At 35.3% G+C, this 24,097-nt stretch overlaps 1 pseudogene across 1 annotated transcript; it reads left to right on the top strand.

Annotated features, from left to right (window-relative positions):
- Positions 1–4,199: 4,199 nt before the first annotated feature.
- LOC309827146 (akirin-1-like) lies at positions 4,200–17,448 on the top strand (annotated as a pseudogene). The gene is made up of 2 exons: positions 4,200–4,223; positions 16,876–17,448. The product of its transcript is annotated as an akirin-1-like (transcript).
- Positions 17,449–24,097: the final 6,649 nt, after the last annotated feature.

The following is a 24,097-nucleotide window of genomic DNA, read 5'->3' as shown; positions in this document are numbered from 1 at the left end:
AGTGGGTAGGAGTTTACAAATGATTGGTTTTGGGAATGAGTGATTCTAGGTTGATAGAGTGAATGGAAGATAATGGGATCCCCAACTGAATAAAGGAGCACATGAAAAACCAGTTTTAGAAAAGAGAAAGTATTTAATTTGGGACAGAATTAGTGACGTTAAACATGTTCTTATGAATTTAGACCTTCAGAACAGAAGGTGAAAAACTTGGTACTACATAAATTTGGAAGTCATCTAAGTATTTGTGAACATTAAAAATGAGAGTAAATTATATCTTTCAACAATTGCATGTCACGTGAGAAGGGCAATGAGCAGAAAAAACAAATCTGAAGAACACTAAGAATTAAGTAGCAGAGCAAAAAAAATCGGAAAATATGAGGAATAAATGGCACGGTATCAGTAGAGTTTCAAGAAGAAAGGGATGGTCAACAACTTCAAATATAGAAAGTTTCAGTAACTGAAGGTAATATTTGGATTTGGCAAAGGTTAGAACATTTTTGGTAAAAAATCATCTTCAGAGGTTTGTGCTTCCTTTGAATCCTCTGGGGAAATTCTTCTTTTCCCTAGTACTACAGAATTGTGATTGTTTTTCTTGCTTTATTAATTCTGCAATGAGGTGCAGAGAATGACATCAGTAAGATAAGGATTCCCTGGCCCCCTCACTGTCCACTTCCGTCTTGGCAGTTTCCACTCTCAGTGTGAATCCCTGAATGGAAATATAATGCTCAATAAACAACTTCTGACTGTGGAATTCTTAAACCAAGCTAGTAAGTCAGATGCAGTCTGTAATTCAGTTCTGTATGAATGGAGGCCTACGTATCCCAAAACACTGCTGCAGGTAATCCACACACTCTTAACTTTTTGCTTGTCGACAATGTTCTCTCTGTGTAGACTTTTCCTCCTAGGAGGTGCTGCCATTATATTAACACCTATTTCTGTTCCTGGTGGTTAGTGCAGTGAATATACACTATTTTTTTTTCTTTGCCTGGCACCTAAAGCCCCTCTTTAAAATGGAAAATTCGTCACGTTTTGAATCCTGGTGAGAGGAAGAGTTCAGAACTTCTACTGAAGTTGACAGTTTCAGCTACTTGCTCTCCCAGTGTTCAGATGTCTTGCCCGATTTCTCTCAGATCCATTTCCTTCCTTTCTCTGCTCAGCTAGCTCTGTATCACAAGAAACTACAACAAACTCTGGAGCGGTTAGGCCAATGGAAGGCATTCATAGATGTTTGGAACTTGCAAGGCATGCAGAAGCTAGGCAGGGTAACTGTGTCTCTATTATTCTGTCTCAGGCAGCATCTCTGTCACATCTCGTCCATAGCTCAGTCTCCTGGGACAATTTATCCCTCAGGGTCTCAACTTTCTCCAGGCATTCCTTAATTTATTTTTAGTTCCAATCAAATCTCCCTCTCTTCTGAGCTCTGGTAACACCCATTTTTCCTCTAGCCCCAGGAGTATTACTAGCTTCCTTTTGTTCCTTAATTTCTGGATGGGCTCACTGTCTTCCGTTTGGCTACTCAGCTCTTCCAACCCTGCATTACAGATCCAATATATTTGTAAGACTAAATGGTTTCTTGGTCTTATAACTAGACTAGACCCTGACTACCTCACTCAGCCTCCTTTGTAGCTGGGGTGCAGGTCTGTGTCTCAGAACCCATCAATCATATGCATTTACTCTGGACTTAGGAAAGGTTTCTGTTGCCATGATAAAGAGACGAGACAGAGAACACTCTCTGGCTGTTATATGAGTTTCAATGTTGGCTGCAGTGTTAGTGATGCTAGTGATGGTGTCCATTGCCCCATTCCATTATTTTCAGGGGTACAAGCTTCAATGTCCTGTGGCTTGGAGCACTGTTACCTCCTCACCGAGTTTCTCAGCCTTCTAGGAAATTCTATACACTACGCTTCTAATAAATTCTCCTGAGACAAAAGAATTAGTTTCTCTTGCTTGCCACTAAGAACACTGACTGATACATATTGAATCCTAGGAGTTACAGTCTTAAAACCAATATAGAATAAGAAAATGTAGGCAGTTCCCTGGTGGTCCAGTGGTTAGTACTCTGCACTTTCACTGCAAGGGGCATGGGTTCACTGGGGAACTAAGATCCCGCAAGCCGCATGGCGTGTCTAAAAAAAAAATGTGAGAGAAATAGTTTTAAGAAATGAGCCTGATTCTGGCCAGCTCTGACAGTTCCAGTGCAATTCTACCTGACAACATCCTTGAGTCCCAGATTTAGAGACAGCAATTTGGGATGTTCTGGGTCAGAAGGCAGAGCAGGTATAGTACAGAGGTATCTGTAAATCTCTCCAGACACCAACTTAGTTCCTCTCTTTAGTTTGTAGCATTGTTGCCCAGATTTGTGTATCTACATTCAGGGCTATTTCAGTGGAAATTTAGGAGATGACTAGGCATTGCTCAGTAGCCAAAATGTCACCACAGTGCCCAGTCCCTGTAAGTCATGCTGCAATTGATTGTTTATTTGGCTCTCTAATGGGACAATGAACTCCTTAGCAACAAACACTGTGTCACTTTGCTCCACATTCTAAGACCTAGCAGAGAACAGGAAAGATATTCAGCAAATATTTACTGAACAAATGAATGGATTCTGGAAAACCAGACTGAGAAACTAAAATTTTGTTCTGTTTTGTTTCTGAAAATACAGTCACTGAATTTAGAACATTGTCTTTGGAAAGAGTACACAATGCTTTTTAGTTCAGCTATTCTCAGACTCCTCCAAGCTTCCTCCCTCATATTTCTTTACAATATCCCTCTTGTGATTGTTCAATAAAATGTCATCTCCACGAAAACCTCCTTGTAAAGTGTCAGTTATTCCTTCCTTTGTGGTACAATATCACTTTGTACTTATGCTAATTATAAGAATTGTTGTATCACACTGTGTAATTCATCTAATTGTCTGTATCCTCTATTAGACTTGGAATATTTCAATGACCAGAACCATGGTGCAGAACCTGCATCAATCCTTTGCACAATCTCAGGCATATTTTAGGACCAAGGTTCTTCATAGATTACTTGAAGGGATTCAATGAGACTGACTTTCTTCTTAATGCATGCAAAATTTCATGCAGACACATGCTCTTTTTTGAAGAAAAGGTCCATTTAGTGTTTTTAAATGTTTGTTGTATTTAATTTAATCAATCTACATATCAAATATGTTTTTGTTTTCTTATATTTTAATTTTTTCAATACAAACTGCAATACATTACAACATTAAATCTGATACAGTGTTGTTTTCATGGGCATTCTTTCCATAGTAAAATGTAAAATGTTGGGATAAAGGAAGAGAAAGAAAAACAAGGAGAAAATAATCTGTTCTCTAGATCACTGTTCTATAGATTATTCTTTTTATTATAATGTTCTACCCCATCTCCTTTCTCTCCACTAGGCAAGGGATTTCTCCACACTGCTAAGATGTTACCTATTATGAAATGAGATGGAAAGAAAAGCACTGAAGTAATAGTTCTGATGACTCCATTGAGGCATTAAAGTCCTTTCAACTAAATACTCAATTTAAAAATATATTGCTGATTTTTCTCACCAGAGTTTTTCAGTCCACAGTTCTTTATTTGAACTTCTTGAGGTCAGATGGGTTTTCAAATGCTGTATTTTTTCTAAATACTAAAAAGGTAATAAAATGCATTTACTGCCTATTAAGCAGCACCCTAGCAGAATCTGGGACAGCATCCCAAGATCCAACACACTAAAAATGCTATAGAAAACTGTATGGATATTCAGACTGAGAAAGATAAGTAAAGACTATAAATAAACCAATGTCATTCTTTGAAGTCAAAATTTGAAGCCAAATTAGGTCAGGTTTTGCAGACAAAAAAAAATTAGTTTTCAGAGTTATTTGGATCTTGGAAATCACGGCTTGTATTCAACTTGCACTACTCGGCTCCTTATTATGAATTTTTCAACTGAATTATTTTTCTTAAACTGTATCAACTTCAAACTCATAATGGAGCTTATGGAATGCTATCATTGCCAAAAGAAGAGTAGATGAAAAACAATAAGTTATAGGGAGTGTGGAAAGAAGAAACCTCAGCATCTTAAAATGTTAACTACTACAAAAATAATTCAGAGTTTTAGAATTTATGTATGTCACATACATAAATACACAAACATGCACACACACACCAGATAAGCAACAGCAAACATAGAGCACTAAATGGCATACAGGCATGGTCAAGGTTACTTTGGATGCTGTAAGTTAGAGGTTGAATGAGAAAGTATGGGGGGGAAAATGGGATATGCAACAAGGAGACTGTCATGGTCCCTATAAACTTACCATAAGGATATCAGACTCACCAAGCAGTTTAAAAAAAAGAAAGGGCCAAAACCTTCTGAACATTCACAAATGTTCAGAACAGAGGTATTCACAAAACTTCTGCTCATTGTGGACTTAGTGGTTAAACAGTCTTTAGCAGAAAGTTAAGGTGCAGTTTCTGGGTCAGTCATTCTAGTTAAAGTATCTCTTTTCCCTTGATTTTCACAGAAGGACCCTCTCTGAATGAGTTTTTAAAAACTCAATAGTTTTTAAAAACTATTGGGAAAAATTTCACTGAGAAAGTAAGAGATAAGCAATATAAGCATCCTATTAAAAAGTAATTTCAGATGACTAGAAGCAAAATATACAAAGACGAGGATGTGAAAAATGAAAGAGCATTCTTTCATGCCTACCATGAACATTTTAAGTTAAATACTTTTTTAAAAAAAATTTAATTGTACTGTCAACAATAAGGACCTTCTCAAGAGCATATTAACCAAAACATGGGGACCTAGTTCACTCATTAAAATGTTTCATTACTCAGACAATGTGTGTTACCTATTGATTATTATCAGTTACAATTCCTAACACAAATAAAACTTAGTCACATTTAAAAATCAGGTTTAGCAAAGTCATTTTTGGTTATAATGTCCTTATAAATGTATTTCAAAATCATACATTTTATACATATATATATCCCTTCAATGGTATTATTTTCCTGAACTCAAATTATCAGGTGGATGTAACCAGACTAGCATGGGACACAAACAAATTCTACTTGCTCCTTACAGAGAGGTGAATCATACCGCGGGGATCTGGGATGCTGGAGACCATAGTCTCCACTGATACAATTTCCCCCCAAATATCCATTCTTTTCCTCGGAATATCCCGCCATATTCTTTCATCATGAGTTATTAAAAGAAACCCCTCTGAGGAAACAGCAGTACCTATCAGATCACTGATGTGACGGCTTGAGCAGAGTGACAGATGGCACATGTGCTTTACACATTCTCAGAGTGACATAATTATAATCGATGATTGGCCTATCTTCCACATTCCCCCCAGGGAATACTTCTTTCCTTGTTTGACTTCTTTTCTTGTTTGCTCAGCCTCTCTCTGGAATTTTTACTTTTTCAATTCCCTGACTTCATATTGTTCCTTAATTCCATACCCCTTGTTCTTCTGCCTCCTTAGGAGTCCAGTCTAAAGCAAGCATATTAGAATAGGAAATTTAAATACAATGGCATTAGAAGATAAATAAATAAATGAACATAACCTTTTTAAATGACAGGTTTTTTTTTTTTTTTTTTTTTTTTGGTACGCGGGCCTCTCACTGTTGTGGCCTCTCCCGCTGTGGAGCACAGGCTCCGGATGCGCAGGCTCAGCAGCCATGGCTCACGGGCCCAGCCGCTCCGCGGCATGTGGGATCCTCCCGGACCGGGGCACGAACCCGTGTCCCCTGCAATGGCAAGCGGACTCTCAACTACTGCGCCACCAGGGAAGCCCTAAATGACAGGATTTTTGACTGAGAAACATTCTAAGATAAAATGCAGCTTACTAATTACCATAATTATGTTGTTTATATACATTAATACATGTATACAATGCGTGAAAGACTTCACTTGAACTAGCGTTCACCGTAAGCAAATATTAGTCAACACTTATTTTAAAAAGAGCTATATTAAAATTTTAAATGAAAATTAATACAAAACAGAAATAGAGAGAGACTCAGAAAAGGAAGACAAAGAACGTGGATGGCATTTACAGAGAAAACAGTATGACTGAAATGGTTACTATATTGTATCATTTTGAAATCATAGTAGAAGACGGCGCTAATGACTCCACCCCCACAAGTCTGGGAAACAGAAATATTACAGATGTTTTTCAAGTAAATTGATTAAACACTGAAGCTTCTGAAAATTTCTGGATAGGAATGGTTTGTGGAAGTGGTTGCTCTCACCCTTTCCCCACCACTCTCAACACACACATCCACACACATATATACAACATGAAGTGTCATCACACCATATTACAGCATACCAAGAAGCCATTCTGTTTGTTAGCTTAAACAAATGTATCATTGAACTCATCATTTTTATTATAAAATAATTCATCTCTCTTCATAGTTTCCACAGACGTCCATGAAATTTCTATGGCAAGAATTCAAGAATTTAATAGGCAACTCACTGATAAAAAAAAAATGAAGAGAGAAGATAAACTTTTTTTGAGAAGCATAAAAAAGTACTAGTCTAAATTAATAGAGAAATTTCTACCTGCTGTGATGAGACTCATCTATTTAAATATTACTTAAGAATTCATTTTTAAATTTCTATTATCAGGATTAGTTTCATTATATAAATGCATAGTTCTTCTAAGAAAAGGTTTAACATTAGTGTATACAGTTCACAAAAGTGTTTGCTAATGATTCAGAATTTGCATGTAAATATGCATAGTGTTATAATGCTTGGGGAAAGGAAAAAGTGAAAATAAGAATACAGCTACCAGGGACTCCCCTGGTGGCGCAGTGGTTAAGAATCCCCCTGCCAGTGTAGGGGACACAGGTTCGAACCCTGGTCCGGGAAGATCCCACATGCCGTGGAGCAACTAAGACTGTGCACCACAACTACTGAGTCTGTGCTCTAGAGCCCACAAGACACAACTACTGAGCCCACATGCCACAACTACTGAAGCCCACACACCTAGAGCCCATGCTCTGCAACAAAGAGAAGCCACCGCAATGAGAAGCCCACACACCACAAGGAAGAGTAGCCCCCACTCACCGCAACTAAAGAAAGCACACGTGCAGCAATGAAAACCCAACGCAGCCAAAATTAATCAATTAATTAATTAAAAATAATACAACTACACATATTCTACTTGATATAAATCTCTGTAGATTCAACATTATCTTATCAACTGATAGATGATAATGCCTTTGAACATTTGACAAGGTCTATAGGCAATTGAGGGGGCACACTGCAGAAAGTTAAGAATTGGTCTAATCCTAATTATTTTGATAGTTCATTTGTAACCAATGCTATGTAGATTCCAGACAAGCACATGAAAATGAAGTGATGTGGAATATGTAGATAAATTGTTATGAAAAACCCATTAGGGGAAAAAAAAAGATTAGTCTCACCAAACACTGGCCCAAAAGGAGGGAATTTAAAAGAAGCTATAAACCTCCAAGTATTTAGACAAGTTATAAGTAAAAGGTTATGGTATGTTGGGTGAGTATCAAATAGGGATCACCACAGTAAGCAAGTTGTCCCTTTAGCACAGAACTCTGAAGTCATGACAAATGGATATTATATACTATCATTCCTGGTTGAAATTATTCCTGATAATCTAGAAGGTGAAATGAGTTTTTTTCAATTAGAATTTGTTGAAGCACATTTGATTGTGACAGATAAACTAGAATCTTTTCTTTTAATCTCTCAGCTGAACTCAAAATTCATCCACTTGAAAATTATCTAAAACTAAAAACCTATGCCTCTTCCTCCATCTTTCTATCCACCTGTAATGTTCTCCACGTCAGATTTCAGCACTATCTTCAGACAAGTCACTGTAACCCCACACCACTCTCTTTTAACAAGCTCTGCTCTGTCTTATCTATCTATACCAAATATTTGAGGTTTTTCTGTAGGTTTATATTCTAGTAATTAGAGAAGAATATTAAAGATTGAGCATCTAAAAAAGTTATACAGTTGCTAAAAATAATAAAGTTCATAAATGAAGTTAGCTCATTATTTCCTTCCTTCTCCATCAGCATCTTAATTTACTTTGGAGCTACTCCTACACAGCACGTTTCTCTGTCTTCACTCACAGATGTTGCATAGTTTTCTCTACATTCCTAGGTTCTCACCCACTTCTCATATTTTCTCTCTTTCAGAACCAGTACACACTGAGGTTTATTAATAATTGTCATAGATATAAAGTATAAAAGGCCTCAAATGAATTTCAGCATCACCTTTTTGCAAGAAGGACAGACATCTGAGGTCATTCCAGCAGAGATCTTAATTTACTTCATAAAGAAGGGTAGAACAACTGTCCTCTGGCATAATATTGCAATCTAATCACTGGAAATTCTGTTTTCCTCAGTTTCATCAGAAAGACCATTTAACAAACCTGAGCTTAGCTCACTTTTTTAAAATATGGAAAGGAACAAATATAAAGTTGGAAGCAACAAAACTGTAAGCATTGTTAACTTATAAACTTCAAATGAAAAAAAGAATGTAAAAATACTTCAGATTCTGAAATGTTTCACATTCAAAAAGCAATATATATTTCTATCATAATTAATATTTTTATTGTTGAAATTTTTAGACTTAAAAAGTCAGATATTCCAGTATAGTTTGTCATTGTTTTTGCTTATAACTAGATATTAATCACTATAAAGTCTTTAAAGTTTTCCGTTTAGTGGTATCATTTTAGATTACTAAGTTAAAGTTGCTCTTTTACATGAAATCCTTAAGAGAGGAGATTATTAAAATATGGGTTAACTCATGTTCTGCGTAAGTCTAAGAAGCAAGCAGAAAGAAGAGCAGGATAAAGTACACTTACAACATGAAAGAGCTGGAAATTATGAAGTGACTTGTAAGGGATTTTAAATCATACTATAAAAGGGGCCCTTGAGTTAAGAAAAAAATTCAAATTAGTTATCCTATTAGAGATACAGTACAGGAAAAAATTGCAGATAGGGCAAATACTTTATTCATAACATGCTAACTAAAATTTTAAAAGCTGAAGTAATATCTTATACATATGCCTCAAAGATAAATATTAATGAATAAAAGAAATTTCCATACTGGTGAATGGGAAAAAAAATCTATAGTAGCAAATCAGCCTATGGTTTTTTGTTTGTTTCCTTTTCTTTTGTCTGCTATGTGATTTCAATAAAATTAAAACTCTTTGAGCATTTTTCCTACGCTTATATTTTATGACAATGTCTAAGTGAAGCGCAGCTGGCATGCTCCAAGTTCGCAGCCATCGCTGATCACACCAGTGGATCTAAACAATCTTTCTTCTTCTCACACATGAGTAGAATCTCACTCTTTAATGGACCAATACAACAACTGATTAACACATTTCTAATGAAATTTATATACCATTTTTATGTATTTATCTCATATCCTATCCCTGTGTATTCCCTACTGCCAAGAACGATAAGTTTAATTTAGTAACACTAAACTCAAGTAAATTAGTATGTCTAATTGACTCTAAGTTCTGATTTATAAAAAAGTCTCTTCACTAACTGAATGTGCTTGTGTGTAGAACTTTTTGGGATCTCATGCAAACTAAAGTCACAATGATATTTCCTATTACATATTCCTGAAAGGAAGCAACCTCACTGATAAGAACAGAAGGGTCTATAAAGAATAATGCATAATGCTTGAGCAATGCAAATGAAAAAAAGTCAGTGTCACAATCCCTAAGTATTTATAATTTTGTGTGGAAATTATATTACTATTAAGAAAACATTTTAAAATACACTGCCTGGTATCAAAGTATGTTTAATTAAAAGTGTTCATATTTTAGACTCAGAATGATGGATTCAAAAAGCATTTTATGAAGCACAATATTTTTTTATTTAAAAGAATAAGTAAAACATAGAAGTTTAAGATATATGTTTGTTACCACATTGCTGCTTTTTATAGGGGGTGAGTCGTGCTATTTGGATTAAGCTATGGAATGAATTAAAATTTAAAATGTCATTTTCAACCAATATCTTATTTATCTTTACAATCCTTCTTGCCCAGTACATAGCATAGTGTGGTTTGTTTTTGTTTTTTGTTTTTGCCATAACTGGTACCTCTAAATATTTTTAAATTAAAATCTGTTTAGTGAGTAAGAAAAGTTCATTTACTATAAACGATCAGAGATGGAGAAGTTTTAAAGATAGCCTCTGTATCTATGTGACTGGGAAATAGAATCATCTGAAAAAAATAAACAAAAAAGTTTCTGGTGGACTGATTATTGACTGAAAGGCAACTTTATGTACTCTGCTCTGTGACTCCAGGGTTGAGAATTTGCAAACTATATTTCCCAAATTCTCTGAAAATAGGAACCACTAGAAGGTATGTTGACTTTCTCGCCATGGTTTAAGATGCTCAACAAAACTGTTTATATTCCATCCCACTTAGAGAAAAAAAAACTTCCTTTTAGGGATGTCATAAATATTTCACCTATTTTTGAACTTTATATAAATGTTTTATGGTTTGCTTCTTTAGCTCAACATTATGTTTGAATGATTCATCTATCTTGTTTTACACATAGCACTAGATTATTACTTTTCACATCTTTAAAAGATGTCATTATACAAATATATCACTAGTTATTTATTCAATGTAATGTTGACAGTCATTTGGGTTGTCACCAGTATTAAAGTATTCCAAATGTTACATCTATGAACATTTGTGTTCACTGTTTAGCAGACTCTTCTACAAAGTGATTATACAAATTTGCACACCAATTCAGCAACATATGAAAATTCTAATAGCTCTATATCCTCTATAGGACTTTTTAAATGTTGGTCAAACTTGTAAGTGTGTATAGTTATCATACTATAGTATTAATCTGCATTTCCAAAAATATTAATAAGATTGAGAACTTTTTAATCATCTATAAGAAGTAAGTTGCAAGTTCAATGGGACTAAATATATTAAACATGTTTAAAATTCTTGAGCTGCCCAGGAAGAGATAAAAGTACTAACTCACATATGAAAATTCAAGAATGCATACTGTAATTTGTACATATAGTAAAAGCACATACAATTACTTGGCTGCTGGAAGAAAACTAGAATAATAAAAATAATCAATTCGAAATAAGTTAAGAAAGGTGAGAAAATGGAACACAGCATAGGTGGGAAAAATTCATAAAATTGTACAATGGCAAATTTAGATATTAAATACCAATTATTCTGCTAAATATAAAATTCTATATATTCTAATTAAAATGCAAACATGTTAATAAAAGTTTATTAACAATTAATGAAAAATAGTTTCCACAAGATATATAAAATGCATGGATTTAAAATTTGAGAATAAAAAGACAGAAAAACATATACCATGTATAAACTAACCAAATGAAAGCAGAAATAGCTATATTAGTATCAGTAAACAATGTACTAATATAAAGTCCTAAAAATAAATTTTATTAATATAAAAATTTAATTCACCAAATATATGTAATATCCATAAATTTGTATGCAACTAATAGCAAAGCCTCAAAACATATAAAATAACAAAATAGAACTTAAAAAAATGGCATAAATAATTCCACAAGATATTTTTAACCCATGTTTCTCAATAATTGAAAGGATAACCAGACAAATAGTAGTAAACATATAAAAGATTTGAAAAGTACTATTAACAAACTTCATCTAACCAACATAATATAGACCACTACTGGTAACAACTACAGAACAAAATTTTTTGCAGAACATAAATTCTTGCCAAACAAAATTCTCAAGTGAACATTAAATATTGATCAGATCTAAGCACATGCCTCACCAAAACCAAGTATCAATAAAAACTAAAGTACTGAAATCATCTTGAATATGTTCTCTGGCCAAGTGCAAAGTTAGATAACTTTTAATTCCTCATAAGTTTGGATATTAAGAAATGCACTTCTAAATAATCAACTGGGTCAAAGAAAATATGACAAGAAAGAATTAGGAAATAATTTAAATCACATTTTACCATTTTCCAATGTATGGAGGTATGTGAAAAAAGATAGGGTATTAGAGTAAAAAAATTAAAACAACCATAATAAATATGTTTGGACCCTTAGGGAATTAAAAATAATATTATATTCAATAATACTATTACATAAATAAATTTTTAAAATTATTTCATGGATATGATGATGTTTCAGTTAAATAGGAAAATATTCTTATTATTAGAGGAACATAGCTTTATTTTTTTTCAGAGTACTGTCATAAAATTTAAAATTATTTTCAAATAGTTCAGAAAATAATAGAACTACCTACTGATGAGAAAGAGAGGACAAATAAGACAAAAAGTTAAAAATTTGTAAAAGGATACCTCTACTTCTTATATTATTCTTTTAGTTTGTCTCCATCTTCACAATTTTTTTTTAAAGATTTTCTTTTTAATGTGGACCATTTTTAAAGTCTTTATTGAAGTTGTTACAATATCACTTCTGTTTTATGTTTTGGTTTTTTGACCTTGAAGCATGTGGGATCTTAGCTTCCCAACCAGGGAGCTTCCCAACCAGGGATCAAACCTGCACCCCCTGCAATGGAAGGCAAAGTCTTAACCAGTGGACTGCCAGGGAAGTCACCACAATTTTTCAAGTAAAATTTTTGTGAAATTTTTGAGGGATAAAGCTCAGGCTGTGGTCAGAGGCAAATTTATAACCTTCAAAGACAACTAGTGATGAAGAATAAAATGTAAAAATCTCAAGAATCTAACCAAGAAGTTAGAGAAAGAAAAGCAAATTATACATAAGACACAAGCAGAGATGAGTAACTTAGAAAACAGATATCCAAGAGGGGGTATAAACAAAGTCAAAATATGATTCTCTGAAAAGATTAATAAAACTGAAAAGCCTCTGACAATATAAATAATATAAATGTAAAATGTAAAACATAAAAAAACACTTTAGGAATAAAAAAGGTATAACTGTACATTCTACAAATATTAAAAACTAATTATTGGGCTTCCCTGGTGGCACAGTGGTTGAGAGTCCGCCTGCCGATGCAGGAGATACGGGTTCGTGCTCCGGTCTGGGAAGATCCCACATGCCGCGGAGCGGCTGGGCCCGTGAGCCTGCGCATCTGGAGCCTGTGCTCCGCAGCGGGAGAGGCCACAACAGTGAGAGGTCCGTGTACCGCAAAAAAAAAAAAACAAAAAAAAACAAAAAACTAATTATTAAGGATAATTACAGATATTAATTCTACAGATATTAAAAAGTAATACTGTTATGGATTGAACTGTGTCCCCCAAACTTCATATGTTGAAGTCCTCTTTGCAGGTACAGTCAAGTTAGGATGAGGTTATTAGGGAGAGACCTAATAGAGTATGACTGGTGTCCTAATATAAAGGGGAAGTTTAGACATAGAGACAGACATTCACAGAGGGAAAATAATGTGAAGAAACAGAGAGAATGCCACTTACAAAGAAAAACTGAGGTACCAGAAGCTACTAGAGAGGCATGAAACAGATTTTTTTCTTACGGCCTTCAGGAGAAGCCAATCGTAATAATGCCTTGATTTCAGACTCCTAGCATCCAGAACTGAGACAATAAATTTCTAAGACACCATGTTTGCAGTACTTTGTTATAGCATCCCTAGCAAACTAATACAGGTTGTATAAACATATTTTGCCAATAAATTTAAAATGTTGATAAAGTTGACAAATTCCAAGAAAGAAACAATAAAAATTAAAACAAAAATAAATATAAAATCAGAATAGTTTAATAATTTTAAGGAAGTGAAACCCAAAAATAAAACCTTCCCACAGAGACATTTCAAGGCTTAATCAGTAGATGGATTCAGTAATAAATCCCAGGAAATATTTCTGGAAAAAAATTATACAAATTTTTGGTTTTCAAATGTGATATGCTTTTTGCTCTCTAATATATTGATATTGTGAATTAAATCATTTGTTTTTCAAATGTATATCAGGCTTGAATTACCAGGATATATCCCTCTTTGTCATGATATATTATCCTTTTATATATTGTGGGGTTTGATTTGCTAATATTGTGCAAAGGATTTTTTACATCTAAGTTTGTGAGGGACATTGTTCTATTAATCTTTCTTTGTAATGTCTTTGTTTGGTTTGGGTTTTGGCCTGATAAAAATGAATTGCAAAATGTTTTCTCTCTTCCTTTTCTTGGAAAAGTTAATGTAGAAACAGTAATATTTCGTTTTTGAATGTTAATTAGAATTTTCCAGTGAAGCCATTTGGTCCTGGAGATTTATTTCTTGAAAAACTTTATTTATTAATTTGGTTTCTTTAATAGACATAGAATAATTCACATTATTTAATCTTGAGTAAGGTTGGTTAGTTGGTGTCTTTTAAGGAATTTGTCCATTTCATCTAAATTGTTAAATTTATGAGCATAAAGTTGACTGTAATATTTTCTTATATTTTTAACGTCTGTAGGATCTATAATAATATCCTTTTTTCATTTCTCATTTAATCATTTGTGCCTTCTCTTTTTTTCATGGTTACTCTTTCTAGAATTTTATTGATTTTTAATATTTTCAAAGAACGAGCTTTTGTTTTTTTTTAAATATCTTTTTTTTTCTGTCTTCAATTTCATTGATTTTTATTTTGTTATTTCTTTCCTTCAGCTTGCTTTAGGATTAATTTTTACATTCATTCTTCTCATTCTCCAAAATGGTGGCCCCATCTTCCTTTCATGTGCTACTGTAGGTAAGTCAAGACTCAAATAACATTTTCTAAGAACCTGTATTTTCTTATACATCAGGGTAGTTGTCTGCCTAAGACCTCAGTTTTCTGATGGGTTCTAAAGTAATGACTTTGTAGATTATCTGGAGTGATGATGCTCTTTCCAGCTTTCTACATCCTGGGAAAAAGTTAGAAACTCTTTAAAAAAAGTATTGTTCTCACTCCTTTTCAAATTAGATAATTTCTATTCATCTATCTTCAGGTTCACTGACACTTTTCTTTGTTACCTCTATTCTTCCGTTAAGTTCATCCAGGGAATTCTGAAAATTTTAAATATTATTATATTTTTAAATTCTAAAATGTCCATTTGTTTCTTCTTTATAATTTCTACTTTTCAGCTGAGAGTTCCTATCCTTTATCACAAGCACATGCCATATTAAGCACAGTTAATTTATATTCTTTTATGATAATCCCACCATTTGGGATATCGCAGTTGATTTTCTTCTCCTTTGAGAATAATACCATTTTCCTGGTTCTTCTTATGTTAATTAATTTGGAATTTATCCTGGACATTGTGAAAATTGTGTGGTGGAGAATCTTGATATAGTTATATTCTTCTGACAAGCTTTGATCTATTTTTTAGCAAGCAATTACCTTGATTAGGCTCCTATTGCAATCTCTATCTCACTTGAAACAGGTAGCAACTCAATTTTAAGTATAATTTTTTTTTTTTACCTTCTAGCCAGGATGCCTGCATGTGCTATTTTTAGACCAGGTAGACACTTAGGTAGTGATTGTACACAGAACACAGAGTTCTCCTTCTATACTCTCTCCTTTCCAGGACACTCTTCTCATTCTCCAGCACAGGCAATGCGCTTTTTATTACAAGTTCAGCTGTCTTTCTCTGTGCTGTGAACATGGCCCACCCTCAGGCCAAATCCACAAAAATGGACTAACCTATGTCAGCATTTTTCTTGAAGTCTCAACTTCCCTCCAAAATCTGCCTTTTTTTGTTCACTCTGGAGCCCTCAGAGTGGTTGGTTTTTTGTATTAGTCCAGAGTTGCTTCATTTCATTTTGGAACAATTAGAATGTTAGAGGTTTACTCTGCCAAATGGTAAGAGAACTCCACAAATTCTCTTTTTAATGCAATCTTCTATTTAGCCCATTAATGCATTCTAAAATTTGATGATAATCTCTTTCATTTCCAAATCTTTTGTTGCTTTTTCTTGTTATTCTTGTTGTTCTTGTTATTCTTTTATGATTGGGCTGATAATTTTTGATGGTTTCTTATTCCTTTTTATGTTTATGGTTTTTACATCTATATTTTATTTCTTGAAGCAATTTTAAAACAATTATTTTATATTTTGTATTAAGTAATTCCAATATCAAGAGTTCTTAGAAATATACATATGCTGTTTTGTTAATTTTGTTCACTCTTACTCATAGGGGCTTTATTTCTTGTACATTTGGTTAACTTTATTATGTGCTCATATTAGACTTTTTAAAGGGAGATTATTTGCATTTGTTTCTGTCGCATGTCTTCCAGTTTTATAAACTCAGGGCCACTTCAGTTTTTCAGCTTAGGATTCTCTGGACCTTGAAATTAGAGTAAATTTAATTTACAATTCATGTGAGGAAGTCCTATGGTTACAAATTCTCAGAGTATTTTATTTTTCCATTCTGAATCTGCCTAAAATAGACAAGTTATCTTGTCATTTTCCTTTGCTGGCAGGTTAGATTTTCTATCACCCTTTCATTGGCATTACAGCCATTTGAGAGTTCTTGCTTTATATGTGGGTCTCGATTCCAACTCGTCACTTTGTAAGAGTCCCAGACATTGTATTAATTTCACCAAAGAGTCTATAAAAATCAAGTCTAGTTCTTAGCAAAAGTAAATGTCCCAAAGCAGCCACAGATTCTATGTGTCCTTACTAATTTGGTTATGTTTCTCAACTTTTTAATCTCAGCTATCAATTTTATAGCCTATTTGCGTTCATTTTTCTGCACCTAAATGTTTTATGATGAGAGTGTTTTTCAGAATATCTAGTCACCCACCATATTGGTAGAAAAAGAAATTCTATACTTGGCTGCCGGTGCTGGAGCCGCCACTGGAGTCGGCTTGGCTTGCGAGCTCCGCTGAGGAGCGGGAGGTTGGGCCGCAGTTACAGCCGCGTCGACTCCCGGTGCCTGGCCCTTCGGCGGTAGTCGTGCGGGGCGACGTGGAAGCGGCCCATGGAGTTCGAGGCGGCGCTGCTGAGCCCCGGCTCTCCGAAGCAGCGGCGCTGCGCCCCTCTGCCGGCCGTACTCCGGGCCTCAGGCCCCCGGACGCCGAGCTGCCGCCGCTGCTTCAGCCGCAGACCCCACCGCCGACTCTGCAGCAGCCCGCCCCGCCCGGCAGCGAGCGGCGCCTTCCAACCGCGGGGCAAATTTTTCAGAACATAAAACAAGAATATAGTCGTTATCAGCGGTGGAGACGTTTAGAAGTTGTTCTGAATCAGAGTGACGCTTGTACTTCGCAAAGTCAGCCTCACTCAGTGCTCACAGCACCTAGTTCTCCAGGTTCCTCTTGGATGAAGAAGGACCAGCCCACCTTTACCCTCCGACAAGTTGGAATAATATGTGAGCGTCATATTAAAAGACGATGAAGATAAAATTCGGGATGAGTATGAGCAAATCCTCAATACCAAACCAGCAGAACAATATGACTCTTTTGTGAAATTCACACATGATCAGATTATGCGACGATATGGGACAAGGCCAACAAGCTACATGTCCTGAATCTTTCTTGCATATCTGGGTACCAAGTTTGACCTCAAGAGATGGCTGCTGTACACTTTTTGCAACTAGTTTGATATCACATTTCAGCTCCAACTTTGCATCCTGAGAACACTTAAATGTTTCTGCAGGTCCATTTTATACAACTTGAAAGACCTTAAAACTTTCCAGTTGCCACAAGCACATCTTTCTTTTCTGCTCATCCAAAAAACAGCTGTGCCCTACTGTGACAGATTTTCCAAACAAAAATACCTGGAGCAGCAGTTTAGCAAAATATGCCCTCAGTGGCACTCAACAAATGGAGTTTCCCCAAGTACAGTTATGTAAGAAGTGTGTGTGAGAGTGTGTGTATGTGTGTGTATGTGTATTTTGTTATTATTTGTACTGTGCACATTTTTTTGATTTTGGGGATTCTAGCTGTGAATTTGATGCACGATAATTATGGATAAAAACATTTCCTTGGTCTACAGAAGATCATTAATGTTTTGTGACCATGTAAGTTGTAACAGTGGATTGTTTTATGTGTAGGTATTATTGTTAAATACACGGACTGTTTCCAGGCACAGAATATGAGTCATAAGTTAGGATGGACATTAGATGTGATTATGACGACACAGCAAAGGTCTGTGGTCCTAGGTCTACAAATGCGTGGTGAGGAATTAGAACAAACCCGAGACAGACCATTTGACACATGACTCTGCCCAGCTGTGTTAGAACATTACTTTGACTCCAAGCCTTAAAATACCCACGTGGAGTCTGTGCTCACCTCATTCACACAAGGAGCTCCCTGGACACTGAACCTCTACGAAGGAAAAGAGTCTCCTCTGGAGCAGGGGCATCAGGCTTTGCTTGGGAGCATGACAAAGGCGAGCATGGGGCTGGGCCACGCCCCGGAGGCACTGCTACTTGGGAGGCGCCACTTCACCTTTGTAACAGTTACTAAAAGTAGAATTTGGACCTTTGGTCAGGTTCCCCCAGATTCTTGTAAGAGATGTCCATGTTTCATTGCTTGAGCTTTGTTGGGCAACCCCCTGCCCCAAGTTGCTTACAGACTGTTCTTCACCTTATTTCCAAGGCTGAGGAACAGAAAGTAGCCTCTGTTTTGAGCAGGTGGAAGTTAAGTACACATTTATTTTTTACTGTGACTTGCTCAAGACCATGTTTTACAAAATGCCTTGTTTCCTTTATTATTTTTTCTGGAAAGGAAAGTTCTATTAAAATTGTTTTAGTTTGAATATAGAATAGTTTTTTAAATTAAGGCTTATTTTGAAAAAAAACTGAGTTTAATTCAAATGTACGCCAGTACCTTCCAAAGTAAGGTAATATTCAGAGACAGCTGTCCTGATCAGATAGCTTAGAGAAGTTTCTGGAATATTCACATTTGAAGACTCCTTATTAATGAATATCTTTGACTTAAATCTAGCCAAAAACTGGAACATTATTCTTTGCACATTTTCATTATATAGTGTTAACAAGCTTAGTTGCAAACAAATAAAATATTTAAGCTATTAAAAAAAAAGAAATTCTATACTTAAAAGAATTCATGGTTCTCTGCCTACTCTTTCAATTTAGTATTTTCCTTATTCCCTTTAAATTAATAGAAAATATTGTGAAACTAGACAAATTGGTCTTACTACAAACTCTTGCTAACTCATCAATGATTTATTCATATCCACCTGATTGCCTTTTCTGCTTTCCTTAAGTTCCCTATTCCTTTCAGCAAATACTCTAGTCTATTATTGTCTGAGGCCACTCAGTATTAATTGTTTATTCTTCCAATTTTCCTGCCTCAAAATATCTGTATTTTGACACATTCTCTTTTCTTTACCTTCACTCTACAAGACTGACACTTGTGCCCTACTTTCACCCTCCCTATCATCTTCATAACCATTATGCTTTAAAGAGTATTTTCACCATGCTTTTGAATATTCAATATTTCCAAGGTATCTCACTACACAATATAATCTTCTTTTAAATTTATTTATTTATTTATTTACTTTTGGCTGTGTTGGGTCTTTGTTGCTGTGCGTGGGCTTTCTCTAGTTGTGGCGAGCAGGGGGGCTACTCTTCGTTGTGGTGCGCAGGCTTCTCTTGTTGCAGAGCACGGGCTCTAGGTGCGTGGGCTTCAGTAGTTGTGGCACGCAGGCTTGGTAGTTGTGGCTTGTGGGCTCTAGAGCACAGGCTCAGTAGTTGTGGTGCACGGGCTTAGTTGCTCTGCGGCATGTGGGATCTTCCTGGACCAGGGCTCGAACCCGTGTCCTCTGCATTGGCAGGTGGATTCTTAACCACTGCGCCACCAGGAAAGTCCTACAATATAGTCTTCACTCTTCTAAATCTCTTCTTCAACTTATTACCCCTTCAAGCAATACATTCCCCTTTCTCTATTTCAAATGTTTTGAGAAAGTAGTCTTCCCTTTATAATCACCCACTTCATTTGAAATTGTATTGACACAACTTCACCAATGATTCACTCCATCCAAGTCCTTTGGCCTTTTTCTCATATCCTTAATCTTACTGCAAATTATCATACATAAACCTCATGTCACTAACTCGTCTACATTTTAGAAATCTCCATACTAATCTAGTTTCTCATTCTTGACCTTATCTAAAGTGTAGGCATTTCTCAAGGTTCCAGGTTTTTTTGTCAAGTCCCTATCCCCATAACTGTCTATACTACATCATTTATTGATCTCTTATCATCCCATACTTCAAGATATTACCTCCATGAAATCAATTTCTAAATTTATAGCCCAAGGTGCCCCCTTTTCTGGTAGTCATTTAAGCAGAAACTGCCTAAGACATTCTTTATTTCTCCCTCTTTTAACATTGCCATCGGAGCAGTTGCCCCACTGAGACAATTCTACTTACACAAAACATTTTTCATTCCTACTGTCATCACTTTACACCACTATCACATCACCTAATCAGTCTCGCAATTTGTCTATTTCACTCTCTTCCCTCAATCCATTCTGCATATTAAAGCTGAGTTAACTTTTCAAGGATATAGTTCTGATGTCACCATCATCATGCTCAGAAAAATTCTTTCATTGTTCCCAAAGTAGAAAAACTGATTGGCATCAGGGAATTCTATAATCTGAGCCCCATTTATCTCAAAAACAATTTGTACTGATTCACTTTAGGCACTCCAGGCACCAATCAATCTAGACTCACCATTTGATCATAATATGTTTGTCAAGACTCTGATTTCAAGGAACAAAAACCCACTCAAGTAGTTCAAATAAAGGAGTGTCTACTGAAAGGGCATAGTGTCTTTAAATAGCACCAGAACAGAGTTAAATCACACGAAACCTGGAGATGAGACTTGGGAAACTACTAAGGATTGAGGCAACCTCTTGAAACTTTCTTTGCTTCTCAGCAGCAAATATACCAAACATAGCTTTCACTCTCCTGACTCCACGTGATATTTTTATGAACTCGTCTCTATCATCCTACCTCAGTGCCTTTGTTTCTTAGTTTTAAGTTTTGAAAGACAGACTCCACTTGGCAGTTGGCCAACCAGCAGTATGACTCTAGATAGGTACTATGTCCAGAGAAGGAGTCAAACTGTGCAATCAAAAATATGTTAATTCAAGAACATACACTGTGCTTCCTGTTCCTGAGCTATTTTTTATATATGCCTTCTACTTGCGACTCTATGTACTCCCCCCAACCCCATCTTTCCAAATACCCAAAATTACTCATCCTCCCAAGACATCACACAAACACTACATCCTCCTTGAAGTTTTTCCTGATTTCTCAACTGAAAGTAATTGCTCCCTCCTCTGAACTCCCATAGCTCTTCCTCTGACTCTGCTGTGGCAAGTCTCATCTCCCAAATTCAGCTAAAAGCAGAAGCTATACTATTCCCCAATGCTTAGATCAATACAAGGAACACAGTAACCACTCGATAAGTGTTTGCTGAACACCAAAGAGTATTCTAAAGGATAATTAAAGGCAGGAAGTACTTCTAAACCTTAAACTGAAGCCTTTTTCAGAAAGTAGGTCATGTACTGTCATAAATATTCTTATAAGAGAGGAAATATTGATGGACATTAGAACATATCCAAAACCAATTCAATCTCAGTTAAAAGAAGATGAGACTGCATTTATGTCCTAGGTGGGAGACCCAAATGATAGACTTACTTTTAAGAAGAAAAACAAGAACAAACAAACAAAAAACTATCCAATCATTCAATAAGAATTTGCTGTAGACTTAGAGGACACTACTCTTGTGTTGACACCTTACTTGTGGTAGTAACATTCTTTGTTTCCCAGAAACAAGCCTATCATTAGTTAACCATTCTATTACCTTCCCCTAAATAGAATAGTTGTTAAACTCTGTTGGATTGCTAATCAGTATATTATCTTCTTCAGAGAGGCAAACTGAAGTAACAAGATATATATTGCAATTCTTTAGTTTCCGCTAGTCTCTTAAACTCTAAAGTATACACTTACTACTCAAATTATCTAAGGAGAGAGATCCTGTGCTAGCTAGGGACTGCAATACATCATTAAACAAAGGCTATGGAGCTACTAAAGCATCTCTGTACAAAATGCTAAGATTCATTAAAATATTAAAGTATTAGCTATTATTGCACTTGAGAATGGGGACAGAAAACCTCTCTGCTTCAGAAGAGTTGCTCAGTTCCTCTACAGGCTAAGAGTTTGGTCGAGTATTCTGTTAGCTTTTAGGATTAACAGTTCAACATGACTTGATCTCTGCAAAGTTCATTCTGCTCATTTTGATATTTTTACTCAATACTTTACCTCCTTATCCAGGTCCCTCTCTGGCTTATTAAAGCAGTTCATCTTTCTCACATATTTTGAATAATAATTTTGAACTGTACACAATGAAATGTATTTCTGGTTTCTGTACTCAAGGGCTTTAACTGTGAGACATCTTCTCTATGATTCTTAGGTAAATAAAGATAAATAACCTCTCAGGGTATCATTCATTTATAAATTATAGTAGCCCTACTGTTTCTAGGAATTCTCAAATAAATTGATATTTACGTCTACTCTTGCAATACTTCTGCCGCATATCTGTGTTTCCCTATCCAGACTAGAGTACTGTTTAGCATTATTATTTAAGGCGTTTGTATTTTGCCTAGCCAATATTTCATCATGGGATCCTTTTAATTGGATTTGTCCTAGGCTTATTGAATAAAATTCCAATGTAATTTTTCTTTGATTATTTTTCCCCGAAGTAAATGTTTTGATTATAGTCAATGATGTCACCAAAGACTGACTTTAACCCCATAAACCTCCATCAGCCTCTCCAAAGTTCCCTCTCCTAAAATAAGCATACAATATAAGTATAAATGACAGTTTTACTATGCAGACGCAGCTTCCAGAAACAACTCCTCGGGATGCGGATGCGCCCTTTCCAACTAGATTATCCTTATCCCCTTCATACATATGCACCCTCTTCTAATACAGCTTTATATGCACTCTTTCTTTTGAAGAATATGAAGAGACAGCATTTTATCCAAGTTCATGCCTATCCTTTAGCATCACTCAGTGTCAAGCACATATACCAGATACTCAATAACTGTATGTTAAACAAAACTATATTTGGAGTTCATTTTCCCCCCCAGGCTGAAAAATTTTGTATATGGAATGGTCCGTGTATATGTTGTCAATCTGATCACTGAATTGTACAATTAGATGTAATTACAATTTGATTCTATTACAATTTGATGTAATTAAACATAGAACAAAATTTTAAACTTTTCCTTTAAAATAATGCTGAAATTAATTGTTTTCCCTAAGTGTAGCATACATAGGTCTTGGCCAGATGTAACATCTTTTCCGCCATTAATATGTAAAGGTACTAGTGGATCTTTAAGAAATGTAAAAAAGCATATCTTGGCTTCAGGATTAATTAAATTACATTGCTTCTAGTGACTTGGTGTTATTAGTCCTTTAATTTTCCAGGTTAAGTCATGATATAAACCTAAATGAATGCCAAACAGAACCTTAGGATCCTGAAAATTCCCCTCAAAAAATAAGAGTTCCATTGTCATTGGTTGACCCTCTTGTTACATGTAAAATACCCTGTTTCTTCCTGCCTGCAGTGCTCTCTGCTTGCCCTTTTCTTTGTGAGGAATAATTTAGCCATCCCATTCTTAAATAGTTTGAGACCCTGTTTAAAGAACACTTACCCTAATGAGCTTTTCTTAACTCATTATTTTCATCTTCCCTTGTCTTACCCTCACCAGTTTGTGATAACACATATATTTTATTAAAGTTGTTTTAGATATCTGTCTCATTAAACCAGAAACTTATTGGGGTTAGTGACTTAGTTTTATTTTCTTTGTATTCCGAAAGCCTTGACTAATGGCTGGACAGCAAAATGAACTCAATAAATCTATGTTGTAGGCATATCATTTTACATGTGTGAATATTTTAGAAGGTTGAGCTAATACTATGTCTATATTTAAAGCATATGCATATATTATAACAGTGATCTTTTCAAATGTCATTTTAGAAGCACCATGACAATAAGTGTCAATGGTGAATTGCTAGTTCAGGAGTGATTTCTGATTTAAAAATAAGATCACTCATCCTTGTCATCATTGTAAGGTAATTAATATAAATTTCATTTGCATATTCTTGGCTCATTTCTTTTCACTCTTTAATCTTGTAATCA

Source organism: Grampus griseus (genome assembly GCF_964374135.1).
Source record: "Grampus griseus genome assembly, chromosome: 9".
NCBI classification, from domain to species: Eukaryota; Metazoa; Chordata; class Mammalia; order Artiodactyla; family Delphinidae; genus Grampus; species Grampus griseus.
Note: the sequence above shows the minus strand (reverse complement) of the source record. Positions and strands in the feature narration are given on the sequence as shown.